The following is a 16,845-nucleotide window of genomic DNA, read 5'->3' as shown; positions in this document are numbered from 1 at the left end:
ACTCGATACTATTCTACAGGAGATTATAAAAGAAAATTTCCCCCACATTCTGGAGCAAGGGGGCAAAATAGAAATAGAAAGGGTTCATAGAACACCCTCTATACTATATCCCCAAAAGACAACCCCTAGGAATGTGATAGCCAAATTCAAGAGCTTCCAAGAAAAGGAGAAAATCCTACAAGAAGCCAAGAAGAGGAACTTCAGATATAAGGGGGCTCCCATTAGGATCACACACAACTTAGCGGCTAACACACTAAGAGACCACAAAGCATGGAACACGATATTTAGAAAGGCAAGAGAGCTGGGTCTCCAACCAAGAATCAACTACCCAGCAAAACTGACTATATACTTCCAGGGGAAAGTATGGGCATTCAACAAAATAGAAGATTTCCAAGCATTTGCTAAGAAAAGACCAGAACTTAGTAGAAAATTTGATATCCAAACACAGAAAGCAAGAGAAACATGAAAAGGTAAATATGAAAGAAAGGGAAAAGGAGATAAATCTTATCTTTTCTTTAAGTCAAACTCTCTTCTATAGGGACTACATTTACATCAAATTATATATATTAATATGTGGGGAAAATGTATTGTGTAACTCTCAAAAATTGTATGCATCATAAGATTAGTTAGAAGAAACATGTATTGGGAAAGATTGGGGCATTAAGAAGATTTGGGGAAAGTGGAGGCAAAGAAAGGAAAAGGGAAGAGGGGAACCATCGATAGCACTAAGACTTACTTCAAGAAATTGGGGGGGGGACTTAATAGAATAATCTTTCCCATATAAAGATACACATGGGAAGGGGAGGGGAAGAACTCTCATATGAGAAGGAGAGGAAGAGAACGTGAAGTTGAATTACTTAAACCTTACTCTCAGTGAAATCAAATCTGAGAGGGAAGAACATCTAGATCCAGTGGGATCCTGAATTCTATCTCATCCATTAGGGCAAAAAAGAAAGGAAAATTAAGGAGGGGGAGGAGGGAGGGAGTATAAAAAGAGAGGGAAGGAGAGGAGGGAGGGGGAGGGAGCATAAAAATGGAGGACCTAGAAAGGGAAGCATCTCAAGGGAGGGGACTAGGGGGACTGACCTAAAGTAAAGTAAATCACTGGTTCAAAAGGAGATAGCTAAAGAAGAAAGGTCAGAACTAGGGAAAGATATCAAAATGCCAGCAAATCCACAAATGACAATCATAACTTTGAACGTGAATGGGATGAACTCACCCATAAAATGTAGACAAATAGCAGATTGGATTAGAACCCAAAACCCTATCATTTGTTGTCTTCAAGAAACACATATGAGGTGGGTTGACACTCACAAGGTTAGAATTAAAGGTTGGAATAAGACCTTCTGGGCCTCAACTGACAGAAAGAAGGCAAAAGTTGCAATCATGATATCTGACAAAGCCAAAGCAAAAATAGACCTGATCAAAAGGGATAGGGAAGGTAAATATATTCTGTTAAAAGGGAGTATAGACAATGAGGAAATATCACTAATCAACATGTATGCACCAAATAGTATAGCATCCAAATTTTTAATAGAGAAACTAGGAGAATTGAAGGAGGAAATAGACAGTAAAACCATATTAGTGGGAGACTTGAACCAACCACTACCAAATTTAGATAAATCAAACCAAAAAATAAACAAGAAAGAGGTAAAAGAGGTGAATGAAATCTTAGAAAAATTAGAGTTAATAGACATATGGAGAAAAATAAATAGGGACAAAAAGGAATACACCTTCTTTTCAGAACCACATGGCAGATTCACAAAAATAGATCATACACTAGGTCACAGAAACATGGCACTCAAATGCAGAAAAGCAGAAATAATAAATGCAGCCTTTCAAGATCACAAGGCAATAAAAATATTGATTGGTAAGGGTACATGGAGAGCCAAATCAAAAATCAATTAGAAATTAAATAAAATGATACTCCAAAAGCAGATAGAGAAGAAATCATAGAAACAATTAATAATTTCGTTGAAGAAAATGACAACAGCAAGACATCCTTTCAAACCTTATGGGATGCAGCCAAGGCAGTACTTAGAGGAAAATTCATATCCCTGAGTGCATATATTAACAAATTATGGAGGACAGAGATCAAGGAATTAGAAAGGCAAATCAAAAAACTTGAGAACAAACAAATTAAAAACCCCCAGAAGAAAACCAAACTAGAGATCTTAAAAATTAAGGGAGAAATTAATAAAATCGAAAGTGACAGAACTATTGAGCTAATAAACAAGACTAGAAGCTGGTACTTTGAAAAAACAGACAAAATAGACAAAGCACTAGTCAATCTAATTAAAAAAAGGAAAGAAGAAAGGCAAATTAACAGCATCAAGGATGAAAAGGGGGATCTCACCTCCAATGAAGAGGAAATTAAGGCAATCATTAAAAACTACTTTGCCCAACTATATGGCAATAAATATACCAACCTAGGTGATATGGATGAATATTTACAAAAATATAAATTGCCTAGACTAACAGAAGAAGAAATAGATTTCTTAAATAATCCCATATCAGAAAAAGAAATCCAACAGGCCATCAAAGAACTTCCTAAGAAAAAATCCCCAGGGCCTGATGGATTCACCAGTGAATTCTATCAAACATTCAAAGAACAGCTAACTCCAATACTATACAAACTATTTGACATAATAAACAAAGAGGGAGTTCTACCAAATTCCTTTTATGACACAAACATGGTATTAATTCCAAAGCCAGGCAGGCCAAAAACAGAGAAAGAAAATGATAGACAAATCTCCTTAATGAATATAGATGCAAAAATCTTAAATTGGATACTAGCAAAAAGACTCCAGGAAGTGATCAGAAGAATCATTCACCATGATCAAGTAGGAATTATACCAGGGATACAGGGCTGGTTCAATATTAGGAAAACCATCCACATAACTGACCACATCAACAAGCACCCAACAAGAACCACATGATTATCTCAATAGATGCAGAAAAAGCCTTTGATAAAATACAACACCCATTCCTACTAAAAACACTAGAAAGCATAGGAATAGAAGGGTCATTCCTAAAAATAATAAACAGTATATATCTAAAACCATCAACTAATATCATCTGCAATGGGGATAAACTAAATCCATTCCCATTAAGATCAGGAGTGAAACAAGGATGCCCATTATCACCTCTATTATTTGACATTGTATTAGAAACACTAGCAGTAGCAATTAGAGAAGAAAAAGAAATTGAAGGCATTAAAATAGGCAAGGATGAGACCAAATTATTGCTCTTTGCAGATCACATGATGGTCTACTTAAAGAATCCTAGAGATTCAACCAAAAAGCTAATCGAAATAATCAACAACTTTAGCAAAGTCGCAGGATACAAAATAAACCCACATAAGTCATCAGCATTTCTATATAATTCCATCACAGCTCAGCAGCAAGAACTAGAAAGAGAAATCCCATTCAAAATCACCTTAGATAAAATAAAATACCTAGGAATCTATCTCCTGAGACAAACACAGGAAATATATGAACACAACTACAAAACACTTTCCACACAACTAAAACTAGACTTGAACAATTGGAAGAACATTAACTGCTCATGAGTAGGACGAGCCAATATAATAAAAATGACCATCCTACCCAAACTCATTTATCTATTTAGTGCCATACCCATGGAACTTCCAAAAAATTTTTTTACTGATTTAGAAAAAAACAACAAAATTCATTTGGAAGAACAAAAGATCAAGGATATCCAGGGAAATAATGAAAAAAAAATACAAAGGAAGGGGGCCTTGCAGTCCCAGATATCAGACTATATTATAAAGCAGCAGTCATCAAAACAATTTGGTACTGGCTAAGAGACAGAAAGGAGGATCAGTGGAATAGACTGGGGGCAAGTGACCTCAGCAAGAGAGTATATGACAAACCCAAAGATCCCAGCTTTTGGGACAAAAATCCACTATTTCATAAAAACTGCTGGGAAAATTGGAGGACAGTGTGGGAAAGATTAGGTTTATATCAACACCTCACACCCTACACAAAGATAAATTCAAAATGGGTGAATGACTTGAACATAAAGAAGGAAACTATAAGAAAATCAGGCGAACACAGAATAGCATACATGTCAGACCTTTGGGAAGGGAAAGACTTCAAAACCAAGCAAGAATTAGAAAGAGTTACAAAATGCAAAATAAATAATCTGGAATACATCAAATTAAAAAGGTTTTGTACAAACAAAACCAATGTAACCAAAATCAGAAGGATAGCAACAAATTGGGAAACAATCTTCATAAAAACCTCTGACAAAGGTTTAATTACTCAAATTTACAAAGAACTAAATCAATTGTACAAAAAATCAAGCCATTCTCCAATTGATAAATGGGCAAGGGACATGAACAGGCAGTTCTCAGCCAAAGAAATCAAAACTATTAATAAGCACATAAAAAAGTGCTCTACATCCCTTATAATCAGAGAGATGTAAATCAAAACAACTCTGAGGTACCACCTCACACCTAGCAGATTGGCTAACATGACAGCTATGGAAAGTAATGAATGCTGGAGGGGATGTGGCAAAGTGGGGACACTAATTCATTGCTGGTGGAGTTATGAATTGATCCAGCCATTCTGGAGGGCAATTTGGAACTATACCCAAAGGGTGATAAAAGACTGTCTGCCCTTTGATCCAGCTATAGCACTGCTGGGTTTGTACCCCAAAGAGATAATAAGGAAAAAGATTTGCACAAGAATATTCATAGCTGCACCCTTTGTGGTGGCCAAAAATTGGAAAACGAGGGGATGCCCATCAATTGGGAAATGGCTGAACAAATTGTGGTATATGTTGGTGATGGAATACTATTGTGCTAAAAGGAATAATAAAGTGGAGAAATTCCATGGAGACTGGAACAACCTCCAGGAAGTGATGCAGAGCTAAAGGAGCAGAACCAGGAAAACATTGTACACAGAGACTGATACATTGTGGTACAATTGAAGGTGATGGACTTCTCCATTAGTGGCAATGCAATGTCCCTGAACAATCTGCAGGGCTCTCAATATACTATCCACAAGCAGAGGATAAACTGTGGGAGTAAAAACACCAATGAAAAGCAACTGCTTGACTACAGGGGTTGAGGGGATATGACTGAGGAGAGACTCTAAATGAACACTCTAATGCAAATACCAACAACAGGGAAATGGGTTCGAGTCAAGAACACATGTAATAACCAGTGGAATCGTGCGTCGACTATGGGAGAGAGAAAGGTGGTGGGAGAGGGGGCGGGGAGGAAAAGAAAATGATCTTTGTTTCCAGTGAATAATGTTTGGAAATGACCAAATAAAATAATGTTTAAAATTAAAAAAAAAAAAGAATTAAAGATTAAAAAAAAAGGAAAGTACAAAAAAATCAAGCCATTCTCCAATAGATAAATGGACAAGGGATATAAATAGGCAATTTTCAGTCAAATAAATTAAAACTACTAATAAACACGTGGAAAAGTGTTCTAAATCTCTTATAATCAGAGAGATGGAAATCAAAACAACTCTGTGGTATCACCTCACACCAAGCAGATTGGATTACATGACAGAAAAGGAAAGTAATGAATGCTAGAGGGGACATGACAAAGCCAGGACATTAATGCATTGGTGGTGGAATCTGAGTTAATCCAACCATTCTGGAGGGCAATTTGGAACTAATCTGACAGGGTGCTAAAAGACTGTCTTCCCTTTGATCCAGCCATAGCACTGCTGGGTTTCTACCCCAAAGAGATAATAAGGTAAAAGACATGTACAAAAATATTCATAGCTGCACTCTTTGTAGTGGCAAAAAATTGGAAAATGAGGGGATGCCCTTCAATTGGGGAATGGCTGAACAAATTGTGGTATATGTTGGAGATGGAATACTATTGTGCTCAAAGTAATAATAAAGTGGAGGAATTCCATGAGAACTGGAACGACTTCCAGGAACTGATGCAAAGCAAAAAGAGCAGAACCAGTAGAACATTGTACACAGAAACCGATACACTGTGGTACAATCAAACGTAATGGACTTCTCCATTAGTGGCAATGCAGTGATCTTGAACATCTTGGAGGGATGTATGAGAAAAAACACTATCCACATCAGAGGAAAATCTGTGGGAGTAGAAAGACAGGAGAAAAACAGTTGCTTGAATACATGGGTCAAGGGGCTATGACTGGGGATGTAGACTCTAAAGGAACATCCTAATGCAAACACCAACAACATGGAAATATGTTCTGATCAAGGACACATGTAATAACCAATAAAATTGCAATTTGGCTGCCAGAAAGGTGGGGAAACGGGAGTAAGGGATATAATGTAACTCTTGTAACCAAAGAATAATCTTCTAAATTGACTAAATAAATTAATTTTTTAAAAAAGAAAGGGAATAAATGTTACATATCCTATAAGTCATTAAAATCAGTCAGGAAAGATGTTTGGCACAGATAACTTTGCTCAAAAACTATCCAGTCAAAAATGCCAATACAGACATAATAAAGGGAGACATATGCTTGTCAAAGATGTTTGCCACTGTCCCAGAGGGTAAACTGAAACCATGCCATGAAATGCCTGTTGTACATTTTCAGCGTCAACATGTAAAAATATGTAATCCATTATATTTATCAGAAAACTATTGATCTTCAATACTTCATATTATCAATCAAGGATAATGTCAATATTCCATTTCCCCAGGTACAAAACTTGAGTCTTTTGTAACTTCTCACACACTCTACTTCACTTATCCATCAGGTGTCAGGTCTTGTGGAACCAACATTAGGCTTCCAGGAACAATATCTATCATATCTGGCCCTTTTCCTTAACTCTCACAATCACCACAATTCAGGCCCTTATCATATCAAACCAACCTTATCCTAAAAATCTTTACTTTATCTGATCCCCTCTTTATTCCGTTCCCCACACAGGTTTCAAAGTGATACTGTCAAAGCAAAATCTGACCATGTCACTACTCCACTTAAGAAACTCCACAGATTGCTGTTTAACACTGAGACTATAAACAAACCACTGTTTTTTTTTTTCATTTAAAGTCCTTCAACAGCTGGATCCAAATGACATTTCCAGGATTATTGTATTTTAATTTGTTCCATGAATTTGATAGTCCAGACAAATTAGTCTTCTAGTTACCCTTCCTCACAGGATTCCATTACCCACTGCTGTGTTATTCCATAGGCCATTCTCCACAATTAGAATAAGTTTTCTTCTCACCTCTACCACTTAGAATTTTTAATTCATTTAAAAGCTCAGCTCAAAATGTTCAGTCTACATGAGGACATCCCAGATACCTATCATCTAGGAGTGACACCCACACTTACATTCATTTTTCATAATTTGGGGTATTTTTGTATAACACATTCCCTAGGACCTGCAATGCAAATGGCATATAGTGTTTCATAAATATTTGTTGATTGCCTGAGTCTGAGGTTGAGTTAGAGAATTATGTTGGGTTGTCAGTAATGAACCCCAGAATATGACAAAGGCTTCTCCATTAGATCCGTGACCATGTAAAAGAGATGAGCTGAATAATCCACTGGGGAAAGGACTCCATGACCATATATTGCTTAGAACATCACATTTCATATAATGGGTAGTTTGGGCATTGATTCTATCAGTACATTTGCATTGTTCAGGTTTTGCAGATTTATAATGAGCTGGGCCAAAAAATGAATTGAATAGCTTCTGCCTACATTGCTATCAAATTCCATGATGAATCAAAAACTCAACCATAGGCAAGCAAAGGGGAATAGAAGAACAGAGGTAAGCAGAAGCATTTTATCAGAAACTATTTCTAGGCAAGGAGCAGTGCATACTAGCTGACCAAATAAGTGAATGACCAGAAAAGGAAGTGGGATTGTCATGTAGTGAGAGAAAGAAACCACAAGTGGACAACCTAATTGCTCCACTGCTTCCTGTGAAAAATTAAAAGACATGAAGAAAGATTTCTGGTACTCTCGTAGTTGTGTTCATGTAGTTCCTGTGTTTGTCTTGGGAGATAGATTCCTAAGTATTTTATTTTGTCTAAGGTAATTTTGAATGGGATTTCTCTTTCTAGTTCTTGCTGCTGAGCTGTGTTGGAATTATATAGAAATGCTGATAACTTATGTGGGTTTATTTTGTATCCTGCAACTTTGCTAAAGTTGTTGATTATTTCGATTAGCTTTTTGGTTGAATCTCTAGGATTCTTTAAGTAGACCATTATGTGATCTGCAAAGAGCAATAATTTGGTCTCCTCCTTGCCTATTTTAATGCCTTCAATTTCTTTTTCTTCTCTAATTGCTACTGCTAGTGTTTCTAATACAATGTAAAATAATAGAGGTGATAATGGGCATCCTTGTTTCACTCCTGATCTTAATGGGAATGGATTTAATTTATCCCCATTGCAGATGATATTAGTTGATGGTTTTAGATATATACTTGTTTATTATTTTTAGGAAAGGCCCTTCTATTCCTATGCTTTCCAGTGTTTTTAATAGGAATGGGTGTTGTATTTTATCAAAGGCTTTTTCTGCATCTATTGAAATAATCATGTGATTTTTGTTAGTTTGCTTGTTGATGTGATCAATTATGTGGATGGTTTTCCTAATATTGAACCAGCCCTGCATCCCTGGTATGAATCCTACTTGATCATAGTGAGTGATTCTTCTGATCACTTCCTGGAGTCTTTTTGCTAGTATCCAATTTAAGATTTTTGCATCTATATGCATTAAGGAGATTTGTCTATCATTTTCTTTCTCTGTTTTTGGCCTGCCTGGCTTTGGAATTAGTACCATGTTTGTGTCATAAAAGGAATTTGGTAGAACTCCCTCTTTGTTTATTATGTCAAATAGTTTGTATAGTATTGGAGTTAGCCGTTCTTTGAATGTTTGATAGAATTCACTGGTGAATCCATCAGGCCCTGGGGATTTTTTCTTAGGAAGTTCTTTGATGGCCTGTTGGATTTCTTTTTCTGATATGGGATTATTTAAGAAATCTATTTCTTCTTCTGTTAGTCTAGGCAATTTATATTTTTGTAAATATTCATCCATATCACCTAGGTTGGTATATTTATTGCCATATAGTTGGGCAAAGTAGTTTTTAATGATTGCCTTAATTTCCTCTTCATTGGAGGTGAGATCCCCCTTTTCATCCTTGATGCTGTTAATTTGCCTTTCTTCTTTCCTTTTTTTAATTAGATTGACCAGTACGTTGTATATTTGGTACTCTTGATATATCCTCTGTTCTTGGCCTTTGGGAGCCATGAGATGAGAAGGATGAGCAGGCATAGAAGAGTCCCACTGGAAGAAATGACTGAGGAATGAGATTAAATTTTTGTTGCAATATAGCTACAGCCCCATGGTATTAACCCTGAAGGAAAAAGAGAGCAGAAAGAAATTTTTAAAACCTCAGGATCCACTGGGGTTTAGGATGATTGGGATTTCCCTAGCATCTGACCTGTTCCAGGGAACACACTACAGATACTCTCCTGAATAGATGAGAAGAGAATGATTCCTTAGATGATATGGAAAGTAACAGGGAGAGGCTAAGGTTCTGCTCTATTGCAGGAATCTCACTGCATGTAATGCTGTGATGGGACCTTCATATCTCTGTGGACATAGGTTCCATGGTGACTTCTTTAGAGCTATTTTAGTTTATGTTGATTATATAGTAAATTCATTAGTTATTTTGAACCTCAATCCCCAATGAACCTGTTGTTTATTCTCTCACTCTATTCCCCAAATACATTCAGTAAAATGACAAATACACTATTTAGAAAGGAAAACTCAACTCACTTTCCAGATGCATCAGACCTTTTCATTTGTTGTCTGGAAACTGTCTTCCCTTTCCAGAAGTCCAAGCATCCTAAAGGATTGTGTGATGGTAGATATATTGCTGGGGTTGTAGTCAAGAAACTTGAGTCTAAATCCAAGCTAAGACACTTAGTAGCTCAGAGAATCTGGAAACACAACTTAATTTCTGTTAGTCTCAGATTACTCAATGGTAAATTGGGGAAAATACTAGTAACTTCCCACCAGGTTTATTACAAAAATCAAATGAAATTAATATATCCAAAGTGCTTTACCGAAGGCACATAGTAGATTCTTTTTTTTTTTAATCGTCACCTTCCATCTTGGAATCAATACTGTGTGTTGGTTCCTAGGCAGAAGAGTGGTAAGAGCTAGGCAATGGGGGTCAAGTGACTTGCCCAGGGTCACACAACTGGGAAGTATATGAGGCCAGATTTGAACCTAGGCCCTCCCATCTCTAGGTCTGGCTCTCAATCCACTGAGCTACCCAGCTGTCCCCCATGGTAGATTCTTAATAAATACTTATTTCCTTCCTGAATTAGACCATAAGAGAACATTATAGATCATCTGAGTGAACTTCCTAATTAACAGATATGGAAATTGAGACTGGGAGATTTCAAGGTCATAAGCAATAGCAAGAATTCAAGTTGAAGTGATCTTCACCCTTCACTATGCTCCTACCACCTTCCTGAACAGCTCATTAACTTTGAGCAGAGGATATTTGGGATTATTCTGACCAATTATGCTCTCTATGAAGCACTGACAAAAATTTAAGTATGAAAAGAGTTTTTATAACATATCATAAATTTTCTCACTTATATCCATGAAGATCCTGCTTGCTTGGCTATTTCCAATTCATTTCAAACCAATTCATATCAAAAACTTAATTGATCATTTCAGAAAAAGAATCCACAATCATGTATAAAATGTTAGATTTCATGTATTTGTACATTCAAGCATAAAATGTTGCATATTTTTGAGAATAACAAAACATTTTAATTTGTGCTTTGAGTATAGTGGTCAGTGAAGGGATCAAGTTTATGGAGAATGAATTAGGGACACCCTTTTAAGTCTGCAAGATATGCCTTTATCACAAAAACCACAATAGTGTCAACATTCAGAAATTTCAAAATTGAAACCAATTCCATCTTGCAATAAAGCTCCCTTTTGTAAAAGCCAAGCTCCCAAGAGAGACAAAAATTTAAACTTAAGATGAGTTATTAATGGAGTGTTAATGAACTTTTTCATTATTTTAATTACTTTATTCAACTATAATAGGTTTTTTTGTATTCTGTGCATTTTATTTTATACATATAAAAGCATGACTTTTACAATATTATGATAATGTCGATGAGATCCTTGAAACAAAAAAGATTGATTCCCTGATAGTGAGACTTTGGTCAATTGCACAGCATCATGGACTGAAAAAATTCTCTGAGAAAACCTCTCTCTTTCCATGAGAAGGAGAGAGACAGGGAGTACATAAGAAATATGATCAGGAACTTGAATCATAAGAACAGGAAACCCCCTAGGGAATCTTTTCAAGACACTATCAAATAGCTCACCACATTCTTTCCTATATGGTCAAAAAAATTGAACATTTTCAGAAAAATACCAATTCATGCATTAATTAAAAGTACGTACTCCTTGAGAAAAAAAAAACATTAGCAGCTATTCAAAACTCATAGCAATTCACTTCTTAGAGAATTAAAGGATTTGAAGTTACAAAGGAAATACCAAATCATCTAGAGAACAAACCACCCAATTTAATTGATGATGAAACTGAGGCCCTGAAAGAGTGAGTGATTTTCATGAGATAACATAACTTAAAGAAGTAGAGGCTGATTTGGAAAACAAATCTATTGGTTTCTAATGATGATTTTTTTTTTTAGTTGTGGCAGCTGCAAGAGAGCAGGACATAGCAGAATGAGACTCAGGAAATAGGATACTAGCAAAAAGACTCCAGCAAATCATCACAAGGTTTATTCACTATGGCCAGGTAGGATTCATACCAGGAATGCAAGGATGGTTCAATATTAGGAAAACCATCCGCATGATTGACCATATTAATAAGCAAACCGACAAAAATCACATTATTATCTCAATAGATACAGAAAAAGGCTTTGATAAAATACAATACCCATTCCTACTGAAAACACTAGAAAATATAGGAATAGAATGGCCTTTCCTAAAAAAAAAAATAAACAGTATATATCTAAAACCATCAGCAAACATCATCTGCAATGGGGAAAAACTCAAAGCCTTCCCAATAAGATCAGGAGTGAAACAAGAATGCCCATTATCACCTTTATTATTTAACATTGTATTAGAAATACTAGCAGTAGCAATTAAAGAAGAAAAAGAAATTGAAGGTATTAAAATTGGTAATGAGAAGACTAAGCTATCACTCTTTGCAGATTATATGATGGTTTACTTAAAGAATCCTAGAGAATCAACCAAAAAGCTAGGTGAAACAATCAACAATTTTAGCAAAGTTGCAGGATACAAAATAAACCCACATAAGTTATCAGCATTTCTACATATCTCCAACCCATTTCAGCAGCAAGAATTAGAAAGAGACATTCCATTTAAAATCACCCTAGACAATTTAAATACTTAGGAATCTATCTGCTGAGACAAACACAGGAACTATATGAACACAAGTACAAAACACTCTCCATACAATTAAAACTAGATCTAAACAATTGGAAAAACATTGATTACTCATGGGTGGGATGAGTTAACATAATAAAAATGACAATCCTACACAAATTAATTTATTTATTTAGTGCCATACCCATTGAACTACCAAAAAACTTTTTTTTTACTGAATGAGAAAAAAAAACAAATTTCATTTGGAAGAAAAAAGATCAATAATATACTGGGAAATCAGGGGGGGAAATGCAAGGAAGGAGGCCTTTCACTCCCAGATCTCAAACTGTACTATAAAGTAGTGGTTATCAAAACAATTTGGTACTGGCTAAGAGACAGAAAGGAGGATCAGTGGAATAGATTTGGGGTAAGTGACCTCAGCAAGACAGTCTATGATTAGCCCAAGATCACAGTTTCTGGGACCAAAACTCACTATTTGATAAAATCTACTGGGAAAATTGGAAGACAGTATGGCAGAGATTAGGTTTAGATCAACATCTCATACCTTACTCCAAGATAAACTCAGAATGGGTATAAACAAATTAGGTGAATATAGAATAGTATATTTGTAAGATCTTTGGGAAAGGAAAGACTTTAAAACCAAGCAAGAGCTGGAAAAATTCACAAAATGTAAAACTCAATAATTTTGATTCACATCAAATTAAAAGGTTTTTTTAACAAACAAAACTAATGCATCCAAAATTAGAAGGGAAGCAACATAAGGAAACAACCTTCATTACAAAAACCTCTGACAAAGGTCTAATTACTCAAATTTATAAAGAGCTAAACCAATTGTACAAAAAAATCAAGCCATTCTCCAATTGAAAAATGAGCAAGGGACATAAATAGGCAATTTTCTGTTAAAGAAATCAAATTAATAAGCACATCAAAAAGTGTTCTAAATCTCTTATAATCAGAGGGATGCAAATCAAAACAACTCTGAGGCATCACCTCACACCTAGCAGATTGGATAACATGACAGCTATGGAAAGTAATGAATGCTGGAGGGAATGTGGCAAAGTCAGGACATTAATGCATTGCTAGTGGAGTTGTGAATTGATCCAACCATTTTGGAGGGCAATTTGGAACTATGCCCAAAGGATACTAAACGACTATCTGTCCTTTGATCCAGCCATAGCACTGTTGGGTTTGTACCCCAAAGAGATAATAAGGAAAAATACATGTACAAAAATATATATAGCTGTGCTCTTTGTGGTGGCAAAAAATTGGAAAATGAGGAGATGCCCTTCAATTGGGGAATGGCTGAAAAAATTGTGGTATATGTTGGTGATGGAATACTACTGTGCTCAAAGGAATAATAAAGTGGAGGAATTCCATGGGAACTGGAATGACCTCCAAGAAGTGATACAGAGTGAGAGGAGCAGAACCAGGAAAACTTTGTACACAGAGACTGATACACTGTGGTACAATCAAATGTAATGGACTTCTCCATTAGTGGCAATGCAAATGACCCTGAACAACCTGGAGGAATCTATGAGAAAAACCACAATCCACATCTGGAGGAAACATTGTGGGAGTAAAAACACCAAAGAAAAACAACTGCTTGAATACATGGGTCAAAATGATGTGGTTGAGGGTGTAGACTCTAAATGAACATCCTAGTGCAAACAACAACATGGAAATAGGTTCTGATCGAGGACACAAGTAATACCCAATGAAATTGCATGTTGACTGTGCAAAGGGTGGGTGGAGGGAAGGGATTGAAACAATGTGATTATTTAAACCATGGAATAATGTACTAAATTGGCTAAATAAACTAATTCAAATGAAAAAAAAGAATGAGGCTCAGGATCCAAAATATTTGACAACATAAATTGGGCAGAGAGCCACAGCCAGGATCTTTTTGAAGTATTAGTTAAACAAGAGAAAAGCTTAACTCACTAAGGGAGATGGAAGCATGAATAGAAGTGAAAAGTACCTGGAAAAGGAATCCAAAAGATATTAACTTCAAAGTGATATAGAAATAAGCAATTAATCCAGGAAGAGAGCCTATAAAAGAATGGAATATAATAATTCAATCATTAAAAAACACCCTGAATTCATTTCACAGGAATTGTGACAGAGGAGTGGATCAATGTAATACAAGAAATAGTAATTTTCAAGTTGTTTTATATCTCTTTCTTCTTGAACTCTCATAGCACTCTTCATTTTCTCTCCATCCTCCCCAGCTCCAAACTCTCCTCTATTTTGTAAGTGTAGGTTTATCAGAATTCAAAAGACAAGATGAGAAATTCCACAGGGAAAACAATATTTATCTTGCCAGGACTGATAGATGACCCACAGCTTCAGATTTTGCTTTTTACATTTCTATTTCTCAACTACTTTTTGAGTGTAGCCAGGAACCTAACCATCATCAGGTGGATTCTCACCTGAAAATTCCCATGTATTTTTTCCACCAAAATTTCTCCTTCTTAGAAGTCTCCTTCACAACTTCCTGTATTCCAAGATACCTCTATAGCCTATCAACTGGAGACAAAATGATTTCTTATAATGCCTGTGTCACACAACTATTTTTCATCATTTTTCTTGGGGCAGCAGAGTTCTTCCTTCTGGCCACCATGTCCTATGATTGCTATGTGACCATCTCTAAACCTCTGCATTACACAACTATCATGAACAGTAAATTATGTAACCAGCTCCTGCTGAGTTCTTGCCTGACTGGGCTGATGATCATTCTCCTATCTCTTAGCATGGGTCTTGATTTGGAATTCTGTGACTCTAATGTTGTTGACCATTTTTATTGTGATACATTTCCTCTGCTAGAGATATCATTCACAGATACACAATTGATAGGAGTGGTTTTGATTGATGCAATATTGATGCTCATCATCCCATTCTTCTTAGTAGTTTTGCCTTATGCCTCCACTGTCAGGACTATTCTGAGATTCCCATCTGCCCAACAAAGAAAAAAGGCCTTTTCTACTTGTTCCTCCCATATGGTTGTTGTCTCTTATCTCCTATGGCAGTTGTATGTTCATGTAGATCAAATCTTCTACAAATGAAATGGTAGCTTTGAACAAGGTGGTGTCAGTTCTCATGGCCTCTGTTGCCCCTGTAATGAACCCTTTTATGTATACCGCGAGAAACAAACAAGTCATACAAGCCTTTAAGGACTCAATCAAAAAATATTGCAGTTTTCACAAAGAAGTAATATACTATGGAGCCCTAGATACCAAATGATAAAAGAGATGTCGTCCATAATTTTGTAAACCTTTGTTATGTTTCTAGTTAATTATCCTATTCTCTACTCTATGGCATTTAAGGTACTCCTAGACATATCATGAAGAGAGTATTCCCGCACCCCTGCACACACATAAGACCCACTGATAGAAGTATCTCCTCTTTCCTTTTTGTTATGATCTCTAATTCTTCATTTGCCTGTCTATCAGACATCAATTCCCTATCAGCTATTCCTACTGTCCATTGGCTCAAGCTCACCCACACTCTTAAACCGTAATCATAAAATGGATAGAATAAATTTGAAGTAAAAAAGATCTGTATTCAAATTCTTCATCAAACACTGTGAAAAAATAACAAATCCTTCACTCATATACTTAAAGGAGGGGCCTTAGAGGCTATCTAGTCTAATTACCTCATTTTATACTTAAGGAAACTGAGGCTGAAAATTGTCAGTTAGTTGGCAACTCAATAAGCATTTATTAAATGATCATGACTTCAAAGCATTGGGGATATGAAAAAAAAAGGTAAATTTTTTTCTCTATCTTCAAGGAGTTCACATTTTAATGAAAGAGTTAACAAGCATATAAATATGTACATATATATGTACATATGTAAACTATACACAGGATAAGCAGGAAATAATCGTAAGAAATAAGGCACTAGAATGATAATGAGTCAAGAATGGATTCATGTAAAAGATTGAATTATAACTGGGACTTGAAGAAAACCAAAGAGGCCAGAAAGCAGAGAGGAGGATGGGGAGTATTCCAGGAATGAAAGACAGCAAGAAACAATGCCCTGAACTGAGAGATGGAATGACTTATTCATGGAACAGTAAGGAAGTCAGTATTATTGAGTCAGAGTATGTGGTAGGGAGTAAGGTGACAGAAGATGAGACAGGTTATTTTGAGTGATCCATTATGAATGACTGAATGCCAAACAAAGATTTGGGGAATTGATCCTGGAGTCAATAATGAACCACTGGAGTGCTTTAAGTAAATGGAGAAGATATGGCCAGATATGCACTTTAGAAAAATCACTTTAGTGACTGAATGGGAAATGGTTTTATTTGTGGAGAGGCAGCAATAGGCAGATCCACCAGCAGGCTATTGTAATACTCCATTGAATCTGTATGAGGATGTTTACAGTTCAGGGATATAAGGGGAAATATTCAAGAGATGATATAAAGGTAAAATTTACAGGACTTTGTAAC

At 35.9% G+C, this 16,845-nt stretch overlaps 1 pseudogene; it reads left to right on the top strand.

Moving 5' to 3' along the window:
* The first annotated feature begins 14,675 nt into the window (after positions 1 to 14,675).
* LOC100616856 (olfactory receptor 6C76-like) lies at positions 14,676 to 15,632 on the top strand (annotated as a pseudogene).
* The last annotated feature ends 1,213 nt before the right edge of the window (positions 15,633 to 16,845 follow it).

The sequence above is a fragment of the Monodelphis domestica genome, chromosome 5 (genome assembly GCF_027887165.1).
Source record: "Monodelphis domestica isolate mMonDom1 chromosome 5, mMonDom1.pri, whole genome shotgun sequence".
Classification (NCBI taxonomy): Eukaryota; Metazoa; Chordata; class Mammalia; order Didelphimorphia; family Didelphidae; genus Monodelphis; species Monodelphis domestica.
The sequence above is the reverse complement of the archived record's forward strand: the minus strand, read 5'-3'. Positions and strand labels throughout refer to the sequence as shown.